This window comes from Melanotaenia boesemani, chromosome 3 (assembly GCF_017639745.1).
Source record: "Melanotaenia boesemani isolate fMelBoe1 chromosome 3, fMelBoe1.pri, whole genome shotgun sequence".
In the NCBI taxonomy this organism is placed as follows: Eukaryota; Metazoa; Chordata; class Actinopteri; order Atheriniformes; family Melanotaeniidae; genus Melanotaenia; species Melanotaenia boesemani.
Window position 1 is genome coordinate 891,397 of NC_055684.1, and position 26,301 is coordinate 917,697.

The 26,301-nt window shown below is 40.7% G+C and overlaps 1 long non-coding RNA gene across 1 annotated transcript; it reads left to right on the forward strand.

Moving 5' to 3' along the window:
* The first annotated feature begins 24,306 nt into the window (after positions 1-24,306).
* On the forward strand, positions 24,307-24,814 carry LOC121637549. The gene is made up of 2 exons (XR_006009864.1): positions 24,307-24,337; positions 24,718-24,814. It is a non-coding gene; the product is annotated as an uncharacterized LOC121637549 (long non-coding RNA).
* The last annotated feature ends 1,487 nt before the right edge of the window (positions 24,815-26,301 follow it).

Genomic DNA, 26,301 nt, shown 5'->3' on the forward strand with positions numbered 1-26,301 from the left:
CTTGGCGCATAAGTTTAGTGAAGGGCTTCTGACGCGCACGGTGACACCCCTGTGGAAATCAAAATGTTGACTAGAATGGCTGCAGAGGCCGCGGTGCAGCAGCAATCTGGTGCACATGCACCCGGCGGAAATTGGGGGTAAGGCGTCACAGAGGTCCGCCTTGAGGTGGTGACGCTGCTCGAGGACGGAGGCCAGAAAGGACCGAGCTGGATGTTTGGACACGTCTTCTGATATGTTAAGGTTTTCTATACAAAGCAGAACGGTGGAACAAAATGTTTTGGATTCCCAGAGGGAAGGTTTTTGTTTTGGCAACCACAGAGATCTAATGGCGTAAAAAAATAAGTAATTAGAAGAGAGGTGAAAAAAAAGTGCCAAAACATCTTTAAACTAACATGAGGTGAAAGAATGTTTGAAAAAATGGGAGAATGAAGCTGAATTCAGTGTTGACAAGTCCCTCATGGACTGGCACCTCTGGGCCGATCCACCACACAGCGTGGTTGCAGACACGTCAGCACCCTCCCAATGACCTGCAGAAACATATTCAACGCGCAGTCAGGGTGAGGCTGAAGTAGTCGAATGAAAGTCTGGTATTCCAGGCACGTTGTGCGTGCATCCCAGAGAAAAAAGCAAGGAAAAGGGGGAAGTTAACGGGGGGGGGGGGGCTGACGCCCCTTTCAGAATGAACCATTAAGACGTTTAAAGTCAAGGGGGCAAGCAAACTGATAACAGCTCGATAGGGCCTCTCCTCGCTTATCCCTGCACACTAATTACTTTCTGACTTCTTTTCTTTTGGCGTGGGTGGAAGAAGCGTGGTGTGTGTGTGTGTGTGTGTGTGGGGGGGGGGGGGGTCTATTTTAAAAGCTATGAAGGAAGAAAGAAGCAACTGCATCAATCATAATTATTTTACTCGTTCTAAAATGATCTGAAGAGAGGAGGAGCAGCGCTGGAGAAAGGAGCAGAGGCCGGAGAGAAGGAGAAAGAGAGTTGTGTGAGAACGAGAGGGATGAGGTGAATCGATAAATATCCCTCCGACTGATTGGACCTAATTAGAGACGGAGAGGAATCCTGGAAGAGCCTGGCTGGAATTGAGTTGACCGAGTTGTCAGAGCCAATTATGTCGCTGCGTTATTGGAGAGAAAACACACAGATGAAGTTTTTCACCTTTGAAAGTGTGTGTGTGTGTGTGTGTGTGCACGTACGAGAGGGAAGTTGTTATCCTGGGGTGTGATGAAATAAGAAACAACAGCCACCATACTGGGTGGCAGCTTGTGGTGCAGACGGACATGCGTCCATCTGTTGGCAGCTGGCCCTGCAGCTATGCGTCTCCTTAGAAACACATCTGGACTAGCGGCCAGATTCTGCCACCACAGAACACTGTAAACACTGCTGCAGCTTCTGTCCTGATGGACTCCTAAGTTTCATGTCTGTTCTGTTTTTGGATCTTCTCTCTCAAAGTCTTTCACCTCTTGTTTTATGATGTTTCTCACTTCTCTAAATTCCACATGTTTTATTTTACTTCAGGAAATCTGACCAGGTGTAATTATCTTCTTGCACTGGCTGATCATTTGATGGATTATTACCTGGATCTTCTCAATTTAGATGTTTTATTCCTGGCATTAGGATGGCTGATGGTTGCAGTGCAGCAGAGTTAGAAGATGCAGTTTTCTCTGGCTGTTTTCCTCATGGTCAGGAACCTGCTGCAGGCAGCGGCGGGTAGGGATGTTATGCTCGAGCCGTCTGCTCGATCACGTGTCGAGCATGTGACACGGAAGTGTTGCGAGCATTGTCTCTGAGCATTGATTCAGCATGCCAAAAGTCACGTGATAGACCAAACGAGGCCTCGTTACGTCATCAGCGCGTATCGAGCAGCGAGCGGGATCTTTGAAGGGACCGGGCTTGTCCATCTCTTAGATTCCAAACGTTGAGGAGATCGCGGGTTTTTGAGAGGAGATTCTGTAGCGATTGTGCGACATTACATTTTGAAAACAAATTTAGGAAAAGCATCACATCAGCATGAGCTTATATTGAATCACATTTAGCTTTTAGAGATTTGGGGAAACAAACGTCTGCGCGAGACGCCGTTGCCAGAGTAACTGCTGAAGGAGCTCGGAGTATGAGAGAAGGACGGATCAGGCGGTGCCTTCAACATCACAGGTAAGCTTAATTCCCCTTTCTTTATATAGATGTTTTTTAAATAGCCTTGCAAAGAGCAGACTTTAAAGTTAATCATAAACTTCAACCAGAAGCATCAGAGGAAACGTCTCAGTCTGCAGCTGCAGAGAAAAACCACCACCTGCAGGACCTTAGACACCAAGCTGGTTTCTGATCACCATCAGCAGAGAATTTAATGATTTTAAACTTGGTTAATTACAATTTTGTTCTTGTGTTTCTTTCAGGTGTAACCTCTCCAAAGCTGGAGAGATAGTGTGCCAGAAGAGGAGCAGACTGAAGTCTGACAGAAAATACGTTTTTAAATAAAAATTTATGACACATCAAAGTTTCCAAAGTTTTTTTTCTCATAACACATTTCAAGATTCAAAGTGTCTTTGTCATTCGCACAGTAAGGAAACAAGTTTCCCTGAACAATGTAAATCTTACTTTGCCGTCCATAAAACATTATAAAAATAAAAAAAAACAATTTGAAAAAAAAAAAAAACTAGATAGAAGATAAACAAAAAAAACTGAGTAAATAATCTATGTACATAAATGTGCAGTGTGCTATAAATTGTTGTTCCACATTTAACAACGATCAGCTATGCAAAAGAAAACAACTCATGAGGTAGACGATAACAAGCATTTGCAATATCTATTATAAGTAATAAGACACATAAAACAGTAAACAATTTTATTATTACAACTGTATAAAATAACTAACACAGTCACTATACCCGCTGCACAAACACTCCTTCCCTCATGCCTTCCCACAGATTGGTTTACTTAAGTTACACCACAATTCTGTTACCTAAACAAATGTTACCTAATACCCCTCCTTGTTATTTATATGAACAACAGAAAATAAATATTCACTCGGATGGTAGATTATGTATTGTTTATTGAACACGTATTCAAAGTTGGGATAGGGATGACAGATGTGAGGTGTCAACGTTGTCCTTCTGATACATTAGACTCCCACAGCCAGCAGATGGAGATCTTTGGTTTGGTCAAATGATTCAGAACACTAAGCCATTTTCAAGCATTTGGTTCAAAGTTGGCTCGATGATTCATGAGGCCTCGGTTTCACCATCCCTAGCGGCGGGCTTTATCTGAACCTGTTTTCCATCTGTGAACTTTCTCGTTTTCAAGTTCAAAAATGGTGCTGCTCCCCCCAAAAGTCAGCTGCTACAGACTGGTAGCTGCTGACTGCATGCAAAGATGTTGGAGCTGAATTCAGAGATGCTCCCTCTTATATTTAGTGTTGAGCCTGAAAATGTCCTGAACTGGAGGTCGAACTCTCCTCAATGAGCTTCCATCAAACTCAACCTGCTGGATTCTTTTTTTTTTTTTTATCAATATCTTTATTGTTTTTCCTTGTACATGTTAACCAGTCAGCATTCATGCATACATTGTTATTTTAAGAAAAAAACATTTATAACCCCACTCCTTTCCCACATAACATAGACAGAACACAACAATGTTTCACTCTCTCATTCTCATAGTATTAAAGAAAATAAATGAAAAAATAGATCAGACAGATATTAACGATTGAGTAATTAAATACAAATATGTGTGGTACCACAAAATGTACAGTTTGGTATTATACAGTACATAAACAGCACTCTCAAGTAACAATGATACTTGGAAATAATAACACAGTACTACGGTAAATGCAGCCTACTGTATTTGATCTACACCTCCTGTAACAGCTGTCCGATATCCGCCTTCTCAATGAATTTTCCATAGGGCTTCCAAATACTTTCATAAATTTCCACTTGGTTTTTAAGAATATATGTTATTTTCTCCAAGGCCATACAGTGTGCCATAGCGTTAAACCAAGCACCAACTGTGGGTGGGTCTACCTTTTTCCAACACAAAGCTATCATCCTTTTGGCCTGTAGTATTGCAAAGTCTAGGAATCTAAGCTGTCGTAATTTCAATTTAGAATTCAATGGATACAAGTGTAGTATAATTAGCTTGGCATCAAATGGGATATTCAAGGATAAAATAATCTTGATGTAGTTAATTACTTCTTTCCAAAGTGCTTTGATTTTGTCACATTCCCAAATACAGTGTATAAATGACCCCCGGGCCTCTCTACATTTGAAACAAGTGTCAGGAATATTGACATTAAATTTATTTAATTTTGCAGGGGTAATGTATGTCTGCATCACCCAGTTATATTGGAGTAGCTTTAAACTAACGTTTGCCGATAGCCTCAGGTAGTCCCCACAGATTTGTTTCCATTCACCTTCAGATATTTCCTGTCACGGAGCTGACAGGTTTGGACTCAGAAGAAGGCTCAGAATGCCAGGGATGGGTTACAAACATTTATTGGTATACAATTGATAGAATGTGCAATCCTGGTCTTCTCTAAGGTCTGGCGTCTGTGAATATAGGAGACAGGAGTTAGAAGGCAGGGAGCGGCAGGTAACAGTGCGCAATAGTGTGGGCTGACGTACCATCAGAGTGAGATCCAGCGGGTGAAGGAGGATTGTCTCAAGATCAGAGCCGAGGGAATTCAGGGAGGAATCCGCTGCGTGATGTGGGAGAAGCTGCTGAGCAAAAGAGAGGTTAGAAGCTGGATAATAACCCAAAGGTCGGACTGCTGACCAGGATGACAGCGTGGGGGCAGATAATCCTCGTGGGAGTGAGGAGAGTTGAGTCCGTGATCCGTTATCTAGATCCAGTAATCAATTCCAGGGGTCCGAGAGCCAGGAGATCCAAACAATAATGACAGACAGGCAGACAGGCAGAGAAATCAAGGCTGGATAAGTACAGGGCTGAACCAAGACGATCTGGCAGCTAAGGGTTGAAACAGGCAGGTATATAAAGCGCTCAGCGCAGGTGGAGAGCATAAGCAATCAAGCCAGCATGCAGGGAAGATGCCTTCAGGGCAGCTGGGAAAAACGGGCTCCGAACCACGGAGCATGACAATTTCCCTATTTAAATTAGCTCTCCATAATTCTAAAATGGGTAACGAAGATTCAGTAGAGCCAGAAGTAAGCCAGTTGTAAAATACCGATACTAATCCTTTATCATTAGGTTTTTTGATAATTAGTTCCTCTAGAAAAGAAATACCTGGTATATTCACAGAGTGGTCTTGCATTGAGGAAATGAAGCTTCTTAGTTGTAGAAATTTTTAAGAAATGTTTTCTTGGGATACCATACTTGGACGAAATCTCTTCAAAGGACATTAAAGTTCCATCCGCATACAAGTCGCCTATTTTGTTTAACCCCTTGTTTGCCCATAGTTGAAAACCTGCATCCAACCTGCTTGGTTTAAATTGAGCATTACCCCAAATTGGGTTGAACTGTGAGATGGAGTCAGCAATTTTCATATACGCCTTAACAGTGTACCACACAGTAATCATATTATTTACGATAGGATGAGTAGTGATTATTTTTAATTGTTTGTATGTATCTGAATAAAGGTGCAACTTTAGTGGTAAGACACTGGAGCATGCTTCCATATCCACCCAGGATGGATTGTTTTCAGAAGAGAAGTAGAACATAATAGTTCCTAATTGAGATGCTAAATAGTACCTGTACAGGTTAGGGCATTTCATATGGAATTTTTTATTGCTGACAATACGCCGTCAGTTTTTGTGTGAAAGTCTTGCTTGAAAGACTGTATGGCTTTCATTAAATCCACAGTCGAGGGGTTTTCCATGTTGATGTCGAAGTTAGTTAGGCTAGCCTGCGGAGAGCATGCAGCACTTTCTTCGTCCAAAGCGGTGCTGTTTTCCTTGCCAAGGTCTTCCGTAGCCTTGAGCTTGTCCTTTACAACTTTTTTGAGCATGTTTAGTGTTGTTACTTCCCTATGCTTTCAAAAAATATATGACCGATCGTTGTTTAAAATTTTGATGCAGGATTTTTTAAACAGCAACAGAGCTGAAGGAAAACGTGTCTGCTTAGCGTGCCATCATAACCGGAAGTCCGACCTGCTGGATCCTTTGTTTGTCTGTTACTGTGAAAGAATTCTAGTTCCTGATAGTGTGACTACCTCTTCTCTTTTTTTTTTTTTTTTTTTTTAATTTTTGATGTTGTGAAGGTTAATATTTGGAATATTATTTTTTATACTTATATCTTTAACGAAGTAGAGGTTTGTTTTCGTGGATTTTGTGAAATAAATAATTAGTAGTGTAATCATTGATGGAGCACTGCTTTCCCCTCCTGAGCCGCCGGCTGGTGGACCAGAATCTCCTCGAAGCCGTCTGGAAGTCATTCTCCATGGCCTCTCCAAACTCCTCCCATGTCCGAGTTTTTGCCCTAGCGACCGCCAAAGCTGCTCTCCGCTTAGCCTGCCAATACCCATCAGCTGCCTTTGGAGTCCCACAGGCCAAAAAGGCCCGATAGGACTCCTTCTTCAGCTTGACGGCATCCCTTACTGCTGGTGTCCACCAGCGAGTTCGGGGGTTACTGCCACAACAGGCACTGACGACCTTAGGGCCACAGCTACGGCTGGCCGCCTGAACAATAGAGGCATGGAACAAAGTCCATTCGGACTCAATGTCCCCCGCCTCGCCTGTGACATGGTTGAAGCTCTGCCAGAGATGGGAGTTGAAAGATGGAGATTTAATCCCAGTATAAACCAATTTGTAGCAATTGGAGCTTTTAATCCCAGTATAAACAAGTTTGTAGTAGCTGCAGCTTATAATACCAGTATAAACCAGTGTGTAGCAGCTGGAGCTTTTAATCCTAGTATAGACCAGTCTGTAGTAGCTGAAGCTTTTAATCCCACTATAAACCAGTTCGTAGCAATTGAAGGTTTTGATCCCAGTATAACTCGTCTTTAGCTCAATGTTTAATCCCAGTATAAACCCATATGTAAAAGATGGAGATTTACTCCCAGTATATACCAATCTGTAGCAATTGAAGCTTTTAATCCCAGGATAAACCAGTCTGTAGATACTGGAGTTTAAGTCCCAGTATAAACCAGTCTGTAGTAGCTGAAGCTTGTACTCCTAGTATTAACCGGTTTGTAGAAGCTGAAGCTTTTAATCCCAGTATAAAAGCTTCTGTAGCAGCTGGACGTTTTGATCACAGTATAAACCAGTTTGTAGCAGCTGAAGCTTTTAATCCCTGTATAAACCAGTCTGTAGAGGCTGGAGCTTTTAATCCCACTAAAACCAGTCTGTAACAGCTGAAAGTTTTATTCCAAGTATAAACCGGTTTGTAGAGGCTGAAGCTTATAATCCCATTATAAACCAGTCTGTATAAGTTGAAGCTTTTTATCCTAGTATGAACCAGTCTGTAGCATCTGGAGCTTCTAATCCAAATATAAACCAGCCTTTAGAACATGAATTTTCAATCCCAGTATAAACCAATCTGTAGAAGCTGAATGTTGAATCCCAGAATCAACCAGTCTGTAACAGCTGAAGCTTTTAATCCCAGTATACACCACTCTGCGAAAATTGAAGCTTTGAATTCCAGTACAAACCAGTCTGTAGAAGCTAAAGATTTTAATCCATGTATAAACCAGTTTGGAGCAGCTGGAGCTTGTAATCCCAGTATTAACCAATCTGTAGAAGTTTAAGCTTTTAATCCCAGTATAAACCAGTATGTAGTAACTGAAGATTTTTATGCCAGTATAAACCAGTTTGTACAATCTGAAGATTTTAACCTAAGTAAAAACCAGTCTGGAGCAGCTGGAGCTTTTAAATGCCATATAAAATGGTCTGTAGAAGCTGGAGTTTATAATCCCAGTATAAACCAGTCTATAAAAGATGGAGATTTAATCCCAGTATAAACCAGTACGTAGAAGCTCGAGGTTTCAATCCCAGTACAAACCAGTCTATGAAAGATGTAGATTTTAATCCCAGTATAAACCAGTCTGTAGAGGATGGAGATTTATTCCCAGTATAAACAAGTCTTTAGTAGCTGAAGGTTTTAATCCCGGTATAAAACAGTCTGTAGAAGATGGAGATTTATTCCCAGTATAAACAAGTCTTTAGTAACTGAAGCTTTTAATCCAAGTATAAAACAGTCTATAGCAGCTGGAGCTTTTAGTCGCAGAATAAACCAGTTTGTAGTAGCTGAAGCTTGTAATTCCATTATTAACCAGTTTGTTGAAGCTTAAGTTTTCATCCCAGTGTAAACTAGTCTATAGAAGATGAAGCTTTTAAACCAAGTATAAACCAGTGTGTAGTAGCTGAATGTTTAATGCCAGTATAAACCCGTCGGTAGAAGCTGGAGGTTTTCATCCTAGTATAAATGAGCTTGTAGAGCCTGGAGATTTTACTCCCAGTATAAACCATTTTAAGCTCTTAATTCCAATATAATCCAGTCTGTTGAAACTGGTGCTTTTAATCCCAGTATAATACAGTCTGTAAAAGATGGAGATTTATTCCCAGTATTAACCAGTCTGTAGAAGATACATATTTAATCCCAGCATAAACCAGTTTTTGAAGGTGGAGGTTTTCATCCCAGTATAAACCAGTTTGTACAATCTGAAGATTTTAACCTAAGTAAAAACCAGTCTGGAGCAGCTGGAGCTTTTAAATGCCATATAAAACGGTCTGTAGAAGCTGGAGTTTATAATCCCAGTATAAACCAGTCTATAAAAGATGGAGATTTAATCCCAGTATAAACCAGTACGTAGAAGCTCGAGGTTTCAATCCCAGTACAAACCAGTCTATGAAAGATGTAGATTTTAATCCCAGTATAAACCAGTCTGTAGAGGATGGAGATTTATTCCCAGTATAAACAAGTCTTTAGTAACTGAAGCTTTTAATCCAAGTATAAACCAGTCTATAAAAGATGGAGATTTAATCCCAGTATAAACCAGTACGTAGAAGCTCGAGGTTTCAATCCCAGTACAAACCAGTCTATGAAAGATGTACATTTTAATCCCAGTATAAACCAGTCTGTAGAGGATGGAGATTTATTCCCAGTATAAACAAGTCTTTAGTAGCTGAAGGTTTTAATCCCGGTATAAAACAGTCTGTAGAAGATGGAGATTTATTCCCAGTATAAACAAGTCTTTAGTAACTGAAACTTTTAATCCAAGTATAAAACAGTCTATAGCAGCTGGAGCTTTTAGTCGCAGAATAAACCAGTTTGTAGTAGCTGAAGCTTGTAATTCCATTATTAACCAGTTTGTTGAAGCTTACGTTTTCATCCCAGTGTAAACTAGTCTATAGAAGATGAAGCTTTTAAACCAAGTATAAACCAGTGTGTAGTAGCTGAATGTTTAATGCCAGTATAAACCCGTCGGTAGAAGCTGGAGGTTTTCATCCTAGTATAAATGAGCTTGTAGAGCCTGGAGATTTTACTCCCAGTATAAACCATTTTAAGCTCTTAATTCCAATATAATCCAGTCTGTTGAAACTGGTGCTTTTAATCCCAGTATAATACAGTCTGTAAAAGATGGAGATTTATTCCCAGTATTAACCAGTCTGTAGAAGATACATATTTAATCCCAGTATAAACCAGTTTTTTGAACCTGGAGTTTTTAATCCCGGTAAAAACCAGTTTGTAGTAGCTGAAACTTGTAATCCCAGTAAAAACCAGTCTGTAGAAGCTGGAGATTTTCATCCCAGTATAAACCAGTCTGTAGATACTGAAGTTTAAATCCCAGTATAAACCAGTTTGTTGAAGCTTAAGTTTTCATACCCGGGTAAACCAGTCTATAGAAGTTGAAGCCTTCAATCCCAATATAAACCAGTCTGTAGAAGATGGATATTTCATCCCAGTGTAAACCAGTGTGTAGAAACTGGAGCTTTTAATCCAAGTATAAACAGGTTTATAGTAGCTGAAGCGTGTAATCCCAGCATAAACCAGTTTTTTGAAGGTGGAGGTTTTCATCCCAGTATAAACCAGTTTGTTCAAGCTGAAGATTTTAACCTCAGTATACACCAGTCTCTTGTGGCTGGAGCTCTTAATCCTAGTATAAACCAGTTTGTAGAAGATGGAGATTATATCCCAGTATAAGCCAGTCTGGAGCAGTTGAAGCTTTTAATCCAAGAATAAACTAGTCTGTAGAAGATGGAGTTTATATCCCAGTGTAAACCAGTCTGGAGCAGCTGAACCTTTTAATCCCAGAATAAACCAGTCTAAGAAAGATGGAGATTTTAATCCCAGTATAAACCAGTCTGGAGCAGCTGAACCTTTCAATCCCAGACTAAACCAGTTTGAACAAGCTGAAGATTTTAACCTCCATATAAACGAGTCTGTAGGGGCTGAAGCTTTTAATCGAAGTATAAATCAGTCTGTAGCAGCTGAAAGTTCTAATCCCAGTATAAACCAATCTGTAGTAGCTAAAATTTGAAATCCTAGTATACACCAGTATTTAAAAGATGGAGATTTAATCCCAGTATAAACCAGTCTGCAGAGGCTGGCGGTTTAATCCCAGTATAAACCAGTTTGTAGAAGCTGGAGCTTTATATCCCAATATAAATCCAGTCTGTAGAAAATGGAGATTTAATCCCAGTATAAACCAATCTGTAGCAATTGAAGCATTTAATCCCAGTATAAAACAGTTCTTTAGAAGATGGAGATTATATCCCAGTATAAACCAGTCTATAAAAGATGGAGTTTTAATCCCAGTATAAACTATTTTGTAGAAGCTGGAGGTTTTCATCCCAGTATAAACCAGTCAGTAAAAGGTGGAGATTTATTCCCAGTATAAACCAGTCTATAGCGCATGAAGCTTTTATTCCCAGTGCAAACCCATTTGTACAATCAAGATTTTAACCTCAGTGTAGACCTGTTTGTAGCGGCTGGAGCTTTTAATCCCCGTATAAACAAGTCTGTAGCAGCTGAAGCTTTTAATCCCAGTATAAACCAGTTTGTAGTAGCTGAAAGTTTTAATCCCAGTATAAACCAGTTTGTAGTAGCTGAAGCTTGTAATCTTAGTATAAACCAGTCTATAAAAGATGGAGATTTAATCCCAGTAAAAACCAGATTTTAGTAGATTAGATTAGATTAGATTAGATTAGACTTTATTATCTCACAGTGGAAAAATTCACTTGTTAAAACAGCTCTTGTTATAGAATAAAGTGTAGAAAGACAGAATAAGGTGAACATGCATCACAGCAAGAAGGTGCAATATAAATTATTTACAAGAAAAAGTCTAAGAAAAGCAAAAAATATGTACCATTATAAATATAAAAGATATATATATATATATATATATATATATATATATATATATATATATATATATATATATATACCATATATATATATAAAATATAACAACAACTTCACAGACTATATACATATTTACATGGTGATGGTGGGATATGAAGAATATAATGACATTGATAATGGGGGGTATTGCACAGTAAAATATAAATAAATATTACACAGTATTATGACTATACAGATAAGTTGTACAGTCTGACAGCAGTGGGAATGAAGGACCTGCGGTAGAGCTCCTTCCTACACTGAGGGTGTCTCAGTCTGCTGCTGAAGGAGCTGCTCAGCCCCTCCACAGTCTGGTGCAGCGGGTGAGAGGTGTTGTCCATGATGGATGTGAGCTTGGCCAACATCCTCCTCTCACCCACCTCCTCCACAGAGTCCAGCGGGCAGCCCAGGACAGAGCTGGCCCTTCTGACCAGCTTGTTCAGTCTCTTCCTGTCCCGGTCAGTGCTGCTCGCTCCCCAGCAGACAACGGCGTAGAGGACAGCAGAGGCTACCACAGAGTCATAAAATGTCCTTAGCAGAGGCCTGCATACTCCAAAGGACCTCAGTCTCCTCAGGAGGTGGAGGCGACTCTGGCCCTTCTTGTACAGGACGTCTGTGTGGTGTGACCAGTCCAGTTTACTGTTGAGGTGAACACCCAGGTACTTGAAACTGTCCACCAGGTCAATGTCCTTCCCCCGGATGTTCACCGGTGTGTGGGATAGTGTCCTTCTCCGGAAGTCAATCACCATCTCCTTGGTCTTACTGGTGTTTAAGCACAGGTGGTTGCGCTCACACCAGTCCACAAAGTCCATGATGACTGACCGGTACTCCAGCTCGTTCCCCTCAGACACACAGCCCACAATGGCTGAGTCGTCAGAGAACTTCTGGAGATGACAGCTGCTGGTGTTGTAGGTGAAGTCCGAGGTGTAGAGGGTGAAGAGGAACGATGAGAGCACTGTTCCCTGAGGGGCCCCCGTGTTGCAGACTACCACCTCAGACACACAGTTCTGCAGACGCACGTACTGTGGCCGGTTGGTGAGGTAGTCGATGGTCCACGCAGCTAACTTTCCATCCACACCAGCTCCTTCCAGCTTCCCCCGCTGCAGCACCGGCTGGATGGTGTTGAACGCACTGGAGAAGTCAAAAAACATGACTCTCACGACGCTCCCAGCGGTCTCCAGGTGAGCCAGCGCCCTGTGCAGTAGGTAGATGACAGCATCATCCACCCCGATGTTTGGCCTGTAGGCAAACTGCAGCGGGTCCATCACGGTGCACACCACGGAGTGGAGGTGGCTGAGGATGAACCTCTCCATGGTCTTCATCAGGTGGGAGGTCAAGGCGACGGGTCTGTAATGGTTCGGTTCCTTCGCTTGTGATATCTTAGGAACCGGAACCACACAGGAGGTCTTCCACAGGACAGGGACCTTCTCCAGGGTGAGGCTCAGGTTAAAGATGTACCTGAGCACCTCACAGAGCTGGTCTGCACAGGTCCTGAGCAGCCTGGGGCTGATGCCGTCTGGTCCTGCAGCTTTCCTGTTCTTCAGCCGCCTCAGTTCTCTCCTCACCTGGGCCGATGTAAGGGAGAGGGGGGAGGTGGAGGGCAGTGGGGGGCTGGTGGTCGAGTCCATTGGTGTGGAGTGGAGATGGGGGGTAGGTGAAAGTGGAGGTGAAGATGAAGGTGGTCGGGGGAAGGGGATGGCTGACGCTGGACTGGGGATGTGTGAAGAGGAGGGAGGGGGGGCAGAGAGAGTGAGGTTAGAATCAAATCTGTTAAAAAACAGATTTAAATCATTGGCCCAGCGCTGGTCTCCATCAGCTGTCCCTCTGGCACCACTCTGTCCAAATCCAGAGATCTCCTTCAGCCCTCTCCACACGTCCCGTGTGTTCTTCTGCTCCAGCCACTCCTCCAGCTTCTTCCTGTAGCTGTCCTTGGCCCGCCTGATCTGGTACTGGAGTTCATGCTGAACTCTCCTCTGCTCCTCTCTGTCCCCTGAAATGAAAGCCCTCTTCTTCTGGTTCAGCAGGACTTTAAGCTCAGGGGTCACCCAGGGTTTGTTGTTGGAGAAACACCACACCCTCCGGGTTGGCACAGTGTTCTCCACACAGAAGTTGATGTAGTCCGTGATGCAGTGGGTCAGGCCATCAATGTCCTCTCCATGAGAGCTGCAGAGTGTCTCCCAGTCTGTGGTTTGGAAACAGTCTCTCAGTCTCTCATTGGCCTCATCGGTCCACACTTTCACAGACTTCTTCTGTGCCAGCTGTCTTCTCACCCTGGGTGTGTATTCAGGGAGCAGATGTACGAGGTTGTGATCAGAGCTTCCAAGCGGGGGGAGGGGGGCGGAGGTGTATGCGTCCTTCACATTAGCATACAGTAGGTCCAGCGTCTTGTTCTCCCTGGTGTGGCACTTCACGTACTGGACAAAAGTAGGGAGAGTGGCAGAGAGCGAGGTGTGATTGAAATCCCCGCTGATCAGCAGGAGGGACTGCGGGTGGCGAGTCTGCATCCGAGTCACTGCGCTGTGGAGCAGCTCACAGGCAGCTGCTGCATCGGCCGAGGGAGGGATGTACACATTAAACAGTATAACGTGTGAAAACTCCCTCGGGAGGTAATACGGCCGCATGCCCACAGCGAGTAACTCAATGTCCCTGGTGCAGAGCTGTTCCTTTACACAGACGTGCACCGGGTTGCACCATCTCTCGTTGACATACACCGCGAGTCCCCCGCCTTTCCTCTTACCACTCTCCGCCGCACTCCTATCCGCGCGCGAAAGTTTAAATCCATCCAGGGAAACCACAGAGTCCGGAATAAGTCTATTCAGCCACGTCTCCGTTAAACACATGAGGCTACATTCCCTGAACTCCCACTGTAGCCGGGTCAGCGCCGTGAGCTCGTCGGTCTTGTTAGAGAGGGAACGAACGTTTCCCATAATCACGGAGGGTAAATATGGCCTGTACCTCCGTTTCCTCTCCTGGAGCTTTCTTCCTGCTCTGCAGCCTCTTCTTTTTCTCCGTATCTCAGTGGGAATCTCCGGCTTCTCCGCGTAGAGAAGAGCAGTGCCGAGCAGAGCTAACAGCTGGTCCCTGGTGTAAACAATGGAGCCATGGCTGAAACCAAAGGTGTCCCCCGTCGAAGTTTGGAAAAGTGCCAAAAGAAGCAGAAATCCAAATAGAAAATCAATAAAAGTAGGCTTCCCATGTGCAGAATTGCACCTGGTACTGACTACTGTAAAGGAAAAAAGAAAACCAGTAGTAGCTGAAGCTTTTAATCCCAGTATTAACCAGTCTGTAGAGGCTGTAGTTTTAATGCCAGTATAAAACAGTCTGTAGCAGCTGAACCTTTTAATCCCAGTATAAACCAATCTATAAAAGATGGAAATTTAATCCCAGTATAAACCAGTCTATAAAAGATGGAAATTTAATCCCAGTATAAACCAGTCTATAAAAGATGGAAATTTAATCCCAGTATAAACCAGTCTATAAAAGATGGAAATTTAATCCCAGTATAAACCAGTCTATAAAAGATGAACCTTTTAATCCCAGTATAAACCAGTCTATAAAAGATGGAAATTTAATCCCAGTATAAACCAGTCTATAAAAGATTAACCTTTTAATCCCAGTATAAACCAATCTATAAAAGATGGAAATTTAATCCCAGTATAAACCAGTCTATAAAAGATGGAAATTTAATCCCAGTATAAACCAGTCTATAAAAGATGGAAATTTAATCCCAGTATAAACCAGTCTATAAAAGATGAACCTTTTAATCCCAGTATAAACCAGTCTATAAAAGATGGAAATTTAATCCCAGTATAAACCAGTCTATAAAAGATTAACCTTTTAATCCCAGTATAAACCAATCTATAAAAGATGGAAATTTAATCCCAGCATAAACCAGTCTATAAAAGATGGAGGTTTTAATCCCAGTATAAAACAGTCTGTAGCAGCTGAACCTTTTAATCCCAGTATAAACCAATCTATAAAAGATGGAAATTTAATCCCAGTATAAACCAGTCTATAAAAGATGGAAATTTAATCCCAGTATAAACCAGTCTATAAAAGATGGAAATTTAATCCCAGTATAAACCAGTCTATAAAAGATGAACCTTTTAATCCCAGTATAAACCAGTCTATAAAAGATGGAAATTTAATCCCAGTATAAACCAGTCTATAAAAGATTAACCTTTTAATCCCAGTATAAACCAATCTATAAAAGATGGAAATTTAATCCCAGCATAAACCAGTCTATAAAAGATGGAGGTTTTAATCCCAGTATAAAACAGTCTGTAGCAGCTGAAGCTTTTTAATCCCAGTATAAACCAGTCCATAAAAGATGGATATTTAATCCCAGTATAAACAAGTCTGTAGCAGCTGAAAATCTTAATTCCAATATAATCCAGTCTGTTGAAACTGGAGCTTTTAATCCCAGTATAATCCAGTCTGTAAATGATGGAGATTTATTCTCAGTATTAACCAGTCTGTAGAAGATACATATTTAATCTGATTAAAAGACCAGTCTGTAGAAGCTTAAGCTTTTAAACACAGTATAAACCAGTCTGAAGAGGCTGAAGCTTTTAATCCCATTATAAACCAATCCATAAAAGATGGATATTTAATCCCAGTATAAACAAGTCTGTAGCAGCTGAAAATCTTAATTCCAATATAATCCAGTCTGTTGAAACTGGAACTTTTAATCCCAGTATAATCCAGTCGGTAAAAGATGGAGATTTATTCTCAGTATTAACCAGTCTGTAGAAGATACATGTTTAATCCCAGTATAAACCAGTCTGTTGAAGCTGGAGCTTTTTATGCTAGTACAAACCAGTCTGTAGAAGCTGGAACTTTTAATCTCAGTATAAACCAGTTGGTAGAAGCTGGAGCTTTTTATCCCATCATAAATCCAGTCTGTAAAAAATGGAGATTTAATCCCAGTATGACCACTCTGTAACAACTGAAGCATTTAATCCCAGTATAAACAACTCTATGAAAGATGGAAATTTAATCCCAGTATTAACCAGTCTGGAGCAGCTGAACCTTTTAATCCCAGTATTAACCAGTGTATAAATGATGGAGATTTAATCCCAGTATAAACCAGTCTATAAAAGATGGAGCTTTTAATCCCAGTATAAACCAGTCTGTAGCAGCTGAAAGTTTTATTCACAGTATAAACCAGTCTGTAGATACTGGAGATTTAATCCCAGTATAAATCAGTCAGTAAAAGGTGGAGGTTTATTCCCAGTATAAACCAGTCTATAGAGCATGAAGCTTTTGATCCCAGTATTACCCAGTTTGAACAAGCTAAAGATTTTAACCTGAGAATAGACCAGTGTCTAGCGGTTGGGGCTTTTAATCCCAGTATAAAGAGGTCTGTAGAAGCTGAAGCTTTTAATCCAAGTATAAACCAGTATATAAAAGATGGAGGCTTTCATCCCAGTATAAACAAGTCCATAAAAGATGGAGATTTAATCCCAGTATAAACAGGTCTGTAGCAGCTGAAGCTTTTAATCCAAGTATAAACCAGGCGGTAGTAGCTGAAGGTTTTTATCCCAGTATAACCCAGTCTATAAAAGATGGAGGCTTTCTTCCCAGTATAAACCAGTCTGCGGCAGCTGAACTTTTTAATCCCACTATAAACCAGTCTGTAGCAGCTGAAAGTTTTATTCCCAGTATAAACCAGTCTGTAGTTACTGGAGTTTCAATCCCAGTATAAACCAGTTTGTAGTAGCTAAAACTTGTAATCCTAGTATACACCAGTCTATTAAAGATGGAGATTTAATCCCAATATAAACCAGTCTGTAGCAGTTGAAGCTTTTAATCCCAGTATAAACCAGTCTGCAGAGGCTGGCAGTTCAATCCCAGTATAAACCAGTTTGTAGCAACTGAAGCATTTAATCACAGTATAAACAAGTCTATGAAAGATGGAAATTTAATCCCAGTATAAACCAGTCTGGAGCAGCTTTAAATCCCAGTATAAACAAGTCTGTAGCAGCTTTTAATCCCAATATAAACAAGTCTGTAGCAGATTTTAATCTCAGTATAAACCAGTTTGTAGTAGCTGAAGCTTGTAATCCCAGTATTAACCAATCTGTAGAAGTTTTTTTAATCATAGTATAAACCAGTCTGAAGAGGCTGAACCTTTTAATCCCAGTATAAACCAATCTATAAAAGATGGAAATTTAATCCCAGTATAAACCAGTCTATAAAAGATGGAAATTTAATCCCAGTATAAACCAGTCTATAAAAGATGGAAATTTAATCCCAGTATAAACCAGTCTATAAAAGATGAACCTTTTAATCCCAGTATAAACCAGTCTATAAAAGATGGAAATTTAATCCCAGTATAAACCAGTCTATAAAAGATTAACCTTTTAATCCCAGTATAAACCAATCTATAAAAGATGGAAATTTAATCCCAGCATAAACCAGTCTATAAAAGATGGAGGTTTTAATCCCAGTATAAAACAGTCTGTAGCAGCTGAAGCTTTTAATCCCAGTATAAACCAGTCCATAAAAGATGGATATTTAATCCCAGTATAAACAAGTCTGTAGCAGCTGAAAATCTTAATTCCAATATAATCCAGTCTGTTGAAACTGGAGCTTTTAATCCCAGTATAATCCAGTCTGTAAATGATGGAGATTTATTCTCAGTATTAACCAGTCTGTAGAAGATACATATTTAATCTGATTAAAAGACCAGTCTGTAGAAGCTTAAGCTTTTAAACACAGTATAAACCAGTCTGAAGAGGCTGAAGCTTTTAATCCCATTATAAACCAATCCATAAAAGATGGATATTTAATCCCAGTATAAACAAGTCTGTAGCAGCTGAAAATCTTAATTCCAATATAATCCAGTCTGTTGAAACTGGAACTTTTAATCCCAGTATAATCCAGTCGGTAAAAGATGGAGATTTATTCTCAGTATTAACCAGTCTGTAGAAGATACATGTTTAATCCCAGTATAAACCAGTCTGTTGAAGCTGGAGCTTTTTATGCTAGTACAAACCAGTCTGTAGAAGCTGGAACTTTTAATCTCAGTATAAACCAGTTGGTAGAAGCTGGAGCTTTTTATCCCATCATAAATCCAGTCTGTAAAAAATGGAGATTTAATCCCAGTATGACCACTCTGTAACAACTGAAGCATTTAATCCCAGTATAAACAACTCTATGAAAGATGGAAATTTAATCCCAGTATTAACCAGTCTGGAGCAGCTGAACCTTTTAATCCCAGTATTAACCAGTGTATAAATGATGGAGATTTAATCCCAGTATAAACCAGTCTATAAAAGATGGAGCTTTTAATCCCAGTATAAACCAGTCTGTAGCAGCTGAAAGTTTTATTCACAGTATAAACCAGTCTGTAGATACTGGAGATTTAATCCCAGTATAAATCAGTCAGTAAAAGGTGGAGGTTTATTCCCAGTATAAACCAGTCTATAGAGCATGAAGCTTTTGATCCCAGTATTACCCAGTTTGAACAAGCTAAAGATTTTAACCTGAGAATAGACCAGTGTCTAGCGGTTGGGGCTTTTAATCCCAGTATAAAGAGGTCTGTAGAAGCTGAAGCTTTTAATCCAAGTATAAACCAGTATATAAAAGATGGAGGCTTTCATCCCAGTATAAACAAGTCCATAAAAGATGGAGATTTAATCCCAGTATAAACAGGTCTGTAGCAGCTGAAGCTTTTAATCCAAGTATAAACCAGGCGGTAGTAGCTGAAGGTTTTTATCCCAGTATAACCCAGTCTATAAAAGATGGAGGCTTTCTTCCCAGTATAAACCAGTCTGCGGCAGCTGAACTTTTTAATCCCACTATAAACCAGTCTGTAGCAGATGAAAGTTTTATTCCCAGTATAAACCAGTCTGTAGTTACTGGAGTTTCAATCCCAGTATAAACCAGTTTGTAGTAGCTAAAACTTGTAATCCTAGTATACACCAGTCTATTAAAGATGGAGATTTAATCCCAATATAAACCAGTCTGTAGCAGTTGAAGCTTTTAATCCCAGTATAAACCAGTCTGCAGAGGCTGGCAGTTCAATCCCAGTATAAACCAGTTTGTAGCAACTGAAGCATTTAATCACAGTATAAACAAGTCTATGAAAGATGGAAATTTAATCCCAGTATAAACCAGTCTGGAGCAGCTTTAAATCCCAGTATAAACAAGTCTGTAGCAGCTTTTAATCCCAATATAAACAAGTCTGTAGCAGATTTTAATCTCAGTATAAACCAGTTTGTAGTAGCTGAAGCTTGTAATCCCAGTATTAACCAGTCTGTAGAAGTTTTTTTAATCATAGTATAAACCAGTCTGAAGAGGCTGAAGCTTTTAATCCCAGTATGAACCAGTCCATAAAAGATGGAGATTTAATCACAGTATAAACAAGTCTGTAGCAGCTGAAGCTTTGAATCCCAGTATAAACCAGTCTGTAGAAGCTGGAGCTTTTTATCCCAGTATAAACCAGTCTTTAAAAGATGGAGATTCATTCCCAGTATGTACCAATCTGTAGCAATTGAAGATTTTAATTCCAGTATAAACCAGGCTGTAGTAGCTGAAGCTTTTAATCCCAGTATGAAACAGTATGTAGCAGCTAGAACTTTTATTCGCAGTATAAACCAGTTTGTAGTAGCTGAAGCTTGTAATTCCATTATTAACCAGTCTGTATAAACTGAAGCATTTATTCCTAGTATAAACCAGGCTGTAGCAGCTGAAAGTTTTAATCCCAGTATAAACCAGTTTGTAGTAGCCGAAGCTTGTAATCCTAGTATAAACCAGTCTATAAAAGATGGAGATTTAATCTCAGTAAAAACCAGATTTTAGTAGCAGAAGCTTTTAAACCCAGTATTAACCAGTCTGTAGAAGTTGAAGCTCTTAATCCCAGTATAAACCAGTCTTTAAAAGATGGAGATTTAATCCCAGTAAAAAACACTAGTTAGTAGCAGCTGGAGGTTTTCATCCCATTATAAACCAGTCTGTAGAGCATGAAGCTTTTAAACCCAGTATAAACAAATTTGTACAATCTGAAGATTTTAACCTCAGTATAGACCTGTTTGTAGCGGCTGGAGCTTTTAATCCCCTTATAAACAAGTCTGTATAAGTTCAAGCTTTTATTCCCAGTATAAACCAGTCTATAGAGCATGGAGCTTTTAATCCCAGTATTAACCAGATTGAACAAGCTGAAGATTTTAACCTCAGAATAGACCAGTCTCTAGCGGTTGGAGCTTTTAATCCCACTATAAACCAGTCTGTAGCAGCTGAAAGTTTTATTCCCACTATAAACCAGTCTGCAGATACTGGAGTTTAAATCCCAGTATAAACCAGTCTGTTGTAGCTAAAACTTGTAATCTTAGTATACACCAGTCTATTAAAGATGGAGATTTAATCCCAGTATAAACCAGTGTGTAGCAATTGAAGCTTTTAGTCCCAGTATAAACCAGCCCGTAGAGGCTGGCGGTTTAATCCCAGTATAAACCAGTTTGTAGAAGCTGGAGCTTTTTATCCCAGTATAAATCCAGTCTGTAGAAAATGGAGATTTAATCCCAGTATAAACCAATGTGTAGCAATTGAAGCATTTAATCCCAGTAAAAAACAGTTCTTTAGAAGATGGAGATTATATCCTAGTATGAACCAGTCTATAAAAGATGGAGCTTTTAATCCCAGTATAAACCATTCTGTAGATACTGGAGATTTAATCCCAGTATAAATCAGTCAGTAAAAGGTGGAGATTTGTTCCCAGTATACACCAGTCTGTAGATAACTGGAGTTTAAATCCCAGTATAAACCAGTTTGTAGTAGCTAAAACTTGTAATCCTAGTATACACCAGTCTATAAAAGATGGAGATTTAATACCAGTATAAACCAGTCGGTAGCAAGTGAAGCTTTTCCTCCCAGTATAAACCAGTCTGTAGATACTGGAGATTTAATCCCAGTATAAATCAGTCAGTTAAAGGTGGAGATTTGTTCCCAGTATACACCAGTCTGTAGATAACTGGAGTTTAAATCCCAGTATAAACCAGTTTGTAGTAGCTAAAACTTGTAATCCTAGTACACACCAGTCTATAAAAGATGGAGATTTAATACCAGTATAAACCAGTCGGTAGCAATTGAAGCTTTTAATCCCAGTATAAACCAGTCTGTAGAGGCTGGCAGTTTAATCCCAGTATAAACCAGTTTGTAGTAACTGAAGTATTTTATCCCAGTATAAACAAGTCTATGAAAGATGGAAATTAAATCCCAGTAGAAACCAGTCTGGAGCAGCTGAACCTTTTAATCCCAGTATAAACCAGCGTATAAAAGATGGAGATTTAATCCCAGTATAAACCAGTCTATAAAAGATGGAGCTTTTAATCCTAGTATAAACCAGTTTGTAGCAGCTTTAAATCCCAGTATAAACCAGTCTGTAGCAGCTTATAATCCCAACATGTACCAGTCTGTAGCAGATTTTAATTCCAGTATAAATGAACAAGCTGAAGATATTAACCTCAGAATAGACCAGGCTCTAGCAGTTGGAGCTTTTAATCCCAGTATAAACAGGTCTGTAGCAGCTGAAGCTTTTAATCCCAGTATAACCCAGTCTATAAAAGATGGAGGCTTTCATCCCAGTATAAACCAGTCTGCGGCAGCTGAACTTTTTAATCCCACTATAAACCAGTCTGTGGCAGCTGAAGTTTTATTCCCAGTATAAACCAGTCTGTAGATACTGGAGTTTAAATCCCAGTATAAACAACTCTGTAGTAGCTAAAACTTGTAAACTTAGTATACACCAGTCTATTAAAGATGGAGATTTAATCCCAGTATAAACCAATGCGTAGCAATTGAAGCATTTAATCCCAGTAGAAAACAGCTCTTTAGAAGATGGAGATTATATCCCAGTATGAACCAGTCTGGTGCAGCTGAACCTTTTAATCCCAGTATAAACCAGTGTGTAGCAATTGAAGCTTTTAGTCCCAGTATAAACCAGCCTGTAGAGGCTGGCGGTTTAATCCCAGTATAAACCAGTTTGTAGAAGCTGGAGCTTTTTATCCCAGTATAAATCCAGTCTGTAGAAAATGGAGATTTAATCCCAGTATAAACCAATGTGTAGCAATTGAAGCATTTAATCCCAGTAAAAAACAGTTCTTTAGAAGATGGAGATTATATCCTAGTATGAACCAGTCTATAAAAGATGGAGCTTTTAATCCCAGTATAAACCATTCTGTAGATACTGGAGATTTAATCCCAGTATAAATCAGTCAGTAAAAGGTGGAGATTTGTTCCCAGTATACACCAGTCTGTAGATAACTGGAGTTTAAATCCCAGTATAAACCAGTTTGTAGTAGCTAAAACTTGTAATCCTAGTATACACCAGACTATAAAAGATGGAGATTTAATACCAGTATAAACCAGTCGGTAGCAAGTGAAGCTTTTCATCCCAGTATAAACCAGTCTGTAGATACTGGAGATTTAATCCCAGTATAAATCAGTCAGTTAAAGGTGGAGATTTGTTCCCAGTATACACCAGTCTGTAGATAACTGGAGTTTAAATCCCAGTATAAACCAGTTTGTAGTAGCTAAAACTTGTAATCCTAGTACACACCAGTCTATAAAAGATGGAGATTTAATACCAGTATAAACCAGTCGGTAGCAATTGAAGCTTTTAATCCCAGTATAAACCAGTCTGTAGAGGCTGGCAGTTTAATCCCAGTATAAACCAGTTTGTAGTAACTGAAGTATTTTATCCCAGTATAAACAAGTCTATGAAAGATGGAAATTAAATCCCAGTAGACACCAGTCTGGAGCAGCTGAACCTTTTAATCCCAGTATAAACCAGCGTATAAAAGATGGAGATTTAATCCCAGTATAAACCAGTCTATAAAAGATGGAGCTTTTAATCCTAGTATAAACCAGTTTGTAGCAGCTTTAAATCCCAGTATAAACCAGTCTGTAGCAGCTTATAATCCCAACATGTACCAGTCTGTAGCAGATTTTAATTCCAGTATAAATGAACAAGCTGAAGATATTAACCTCAGAATAGACCAGGCTCTAGCAGTTGGAGCTTTTAATCCCAGTATAAACAGGTCTGTAGCAGCTGAAGCTTTTAATCCCAGTATAACCCAGTCTATAAAAGATGGAGGCTTTCATCCCAGTATAAACCAGTCTGCGGCAGCTGAACTTTTTAATCCCACTATAAACCAGTCTGTGGCAGCTGAAGTTTTATTCCCAGTATAAACCAGTCTGTAGATACTGGAGTTTAAATCCCAGTATAAACAACTCTGTAGTAGCTAAAACTTGTAAACTTAGTATACACCAGTCTATTAAAGATGGAGATTTAATCCCAGTATAAACCAATGCGTAGCAATTGAAGCATTTAATCCCAGTAGAAAACAGCTCTTTAGAAGATGGAGATTATATCCCAGTATGAACCAGTCTGGTGCAGCTGAACCTTTTAATCCCAGGATAAACCAATCTATAAAAGATGGAGATTCAATCCCAGTATAAACCAGTCTATAAAAGATGCAGCTTTTAATCCCAGTATAAACCAGTCTGTAGCAGCTGAAAGTTTTATTCACAGTATAAACCAGTCTGTAGATACTGGAGATTTAATCCCAGTATAAATCAGTCAGTAAAAGGTGGAGACTTGTTCTCAGTATACACCAGTCTGTAGATAACTGGAGTTTAAATCCCAGTATAAACCAGTTTGTAGTAGCTAAAACTTGTAATCCTAGTATACACCAGTCTATAAAAGATGGAGATTTAATCCCAGTATAAACCAGTCTATAGAGCATGAAGCTTTTATTCCCAGTATAAACCAGACTATAGAGCATGAAGCTTTTACTCCCAGTATTAACCAGTTTGTACAAGCTGAAGATTTTAACCTCAGTATAGACCTGTTTGTAGCGGCTGGAGCTTTTAATCACAGTATAAACAAGTCTGTAGCAGCTGAAACTTTTAATCCCAGTATAAAACAGTATGTAGCAGCTGAACCTTGTAATCCCAATATCAACCAGTATATAAAAGTTGGAAATTTAATCCCAGTATAAACCAGTCTCTAAAAGATGGAGGTTTTAATCCCAGTATAAACCAGGTTGTAGTAGCTGAAGCTTGTAATCCCAGTATTAACCAATCTCTAGAAGTTTAAGCTTTTATTCATAGTATAAACCAGTCTGAAGAGGCTGAAGCTTTTAATCCCAGTATGAACCAGTCCATAAAAGATGGAGATTTAATCCCAGTATAAACAAGTCTGTAGCAGCTGAAGCTTTTAATCCAAGTATCGGTAGCAGCTGAAGCTTGTAATCCCAGTATAAACCAGTCTGTAGAAGTTGGAGCTTTTTATCCCAGTATAAACCAGTCTTTAAAAGATGGAGATTCATTCCCAGTATAGACCAATCTGTAGCAATTGAAGATTTTAATTCCAGTATAAACCAGGCTGTAGTAGCTGAAGAATGTAATCCTAGTATTAACCAGTCTGTAGAAGCTGAAGCTTTTAATCCCAGTATGAAACAGTATGTAGCAGCTGGAACTTTTATTCGCAGTATAAACCAGTTTGTAGTAGCTGAAGCTTGTAATTCCATTATTAACCAGTCTGTATAAACTGAAGCATTTATTATACAATCCTCCTCGGCCAAACTAAAGCCGCTGCTACTAGTGCTCAGCTAGCCGACACAGCGCCCTATCCAGGTGATGTGTCCCGGGCTCCCACCAATAGTCCATCCAGGCACACAAACACAACAGATGCCTGCGTTGCTGGTGCTCCTGTCATTGGCGAGAACCGCTGGTTCCAACTTGGGGCTAGACCCAGAGTTCCGGTCAGCTCCACTCCACTCCAGCCGGAGCCGTGGACCGAGGTCGGGACCCGCAACGGCTGCAGAAGGGACTGGGCGAGCCGTCTCTCGTGCTCTCCCCTCACTGACGGCGTATCCCTGGAGAACAAGTTCAACGTCCTGGATCTTGTGGATTTTCCTCCTCTGGCCGCTGGCCCTTGCCATCCTGCTGTGTCACCGGGGTCGCTACCATCCTGCTCCTGGAGCCGCGACGGGCAGTCCCACGCTGCTGTCAGAACTCGCCGTAGGGAGCTGCACTTTACTCCGGCTCCACGGAGAAGCAGGCCCATGGAGCAGCCGCGGACCAACTCTCACCTGCCAGACAACCGCCCCTGAGATTCGGCTGTTTCATCGCCGTCCAGATCACAACCCCGGCGCCATGAAGTGGACATCATGGGTGGGCGAACCACCGGTCCCCCTTGCCCCCCGGCGGATCCTCCTCACTCCACGCTCATTATCGGGGATTCCATCATGAGGAACGTGCGGATGAGGGGGGTGCTCACCCTGTCGTTCCCGGGAGCCACTATTATGGACATCGCCGACAGAATCCCGGGCATCCTGAGGTCCCAGCCGCAGGCCAACAGGATCATAATCCACGTCGGCACCAACGATATCCGTAAGCAGCAGTCTGAGCTGTTAAAGCTGGATTTCCTCCATCTTTTCGGGTTGCTTGGACAATATCAGGTAAATGTTTTTATCTCTGGCCCCACCCCCACTTGCTGCAGAGGGATAGGCTGCTTCAGCAGGTTGCTCAGCCTCAACACCTGGCTCTCCTCCGCTTGTAGTTCCCACAGCCTGGGTTTTATTAACAACTTTGATGCTTTTTGGGAGCGGAGGCATCTTTTTGGGGCTGACGGGCTTCACCTCAACTCGCGGGGCTGCCGTCTTCTGTCCGCCAATTTGGCATTTGGTGTACAGCACCCCTGCACCCAGCCCACTCATCACACCAAACCCACTGCACCTGCTGACCTGTCCGTCACGGATTGATGCCCCCCTGGTCCCAGCTCCTACTTACTCAGTTCCACTTTTAACAGCAAAGCTCGCAATACTGGACTTGGACCTAACATTCCTCCACACAGTTCATCAATTCATGTCATTATCACATTCAGAGAGCAACCACACCACCACAAACCATATCATACTGTAAACATCAATAATCTCAGGCCTCTCCCAAAATGTCAACCAGTACCTGCCTCTTCAGTTCAAATGTCACCAGTCACACTCAATG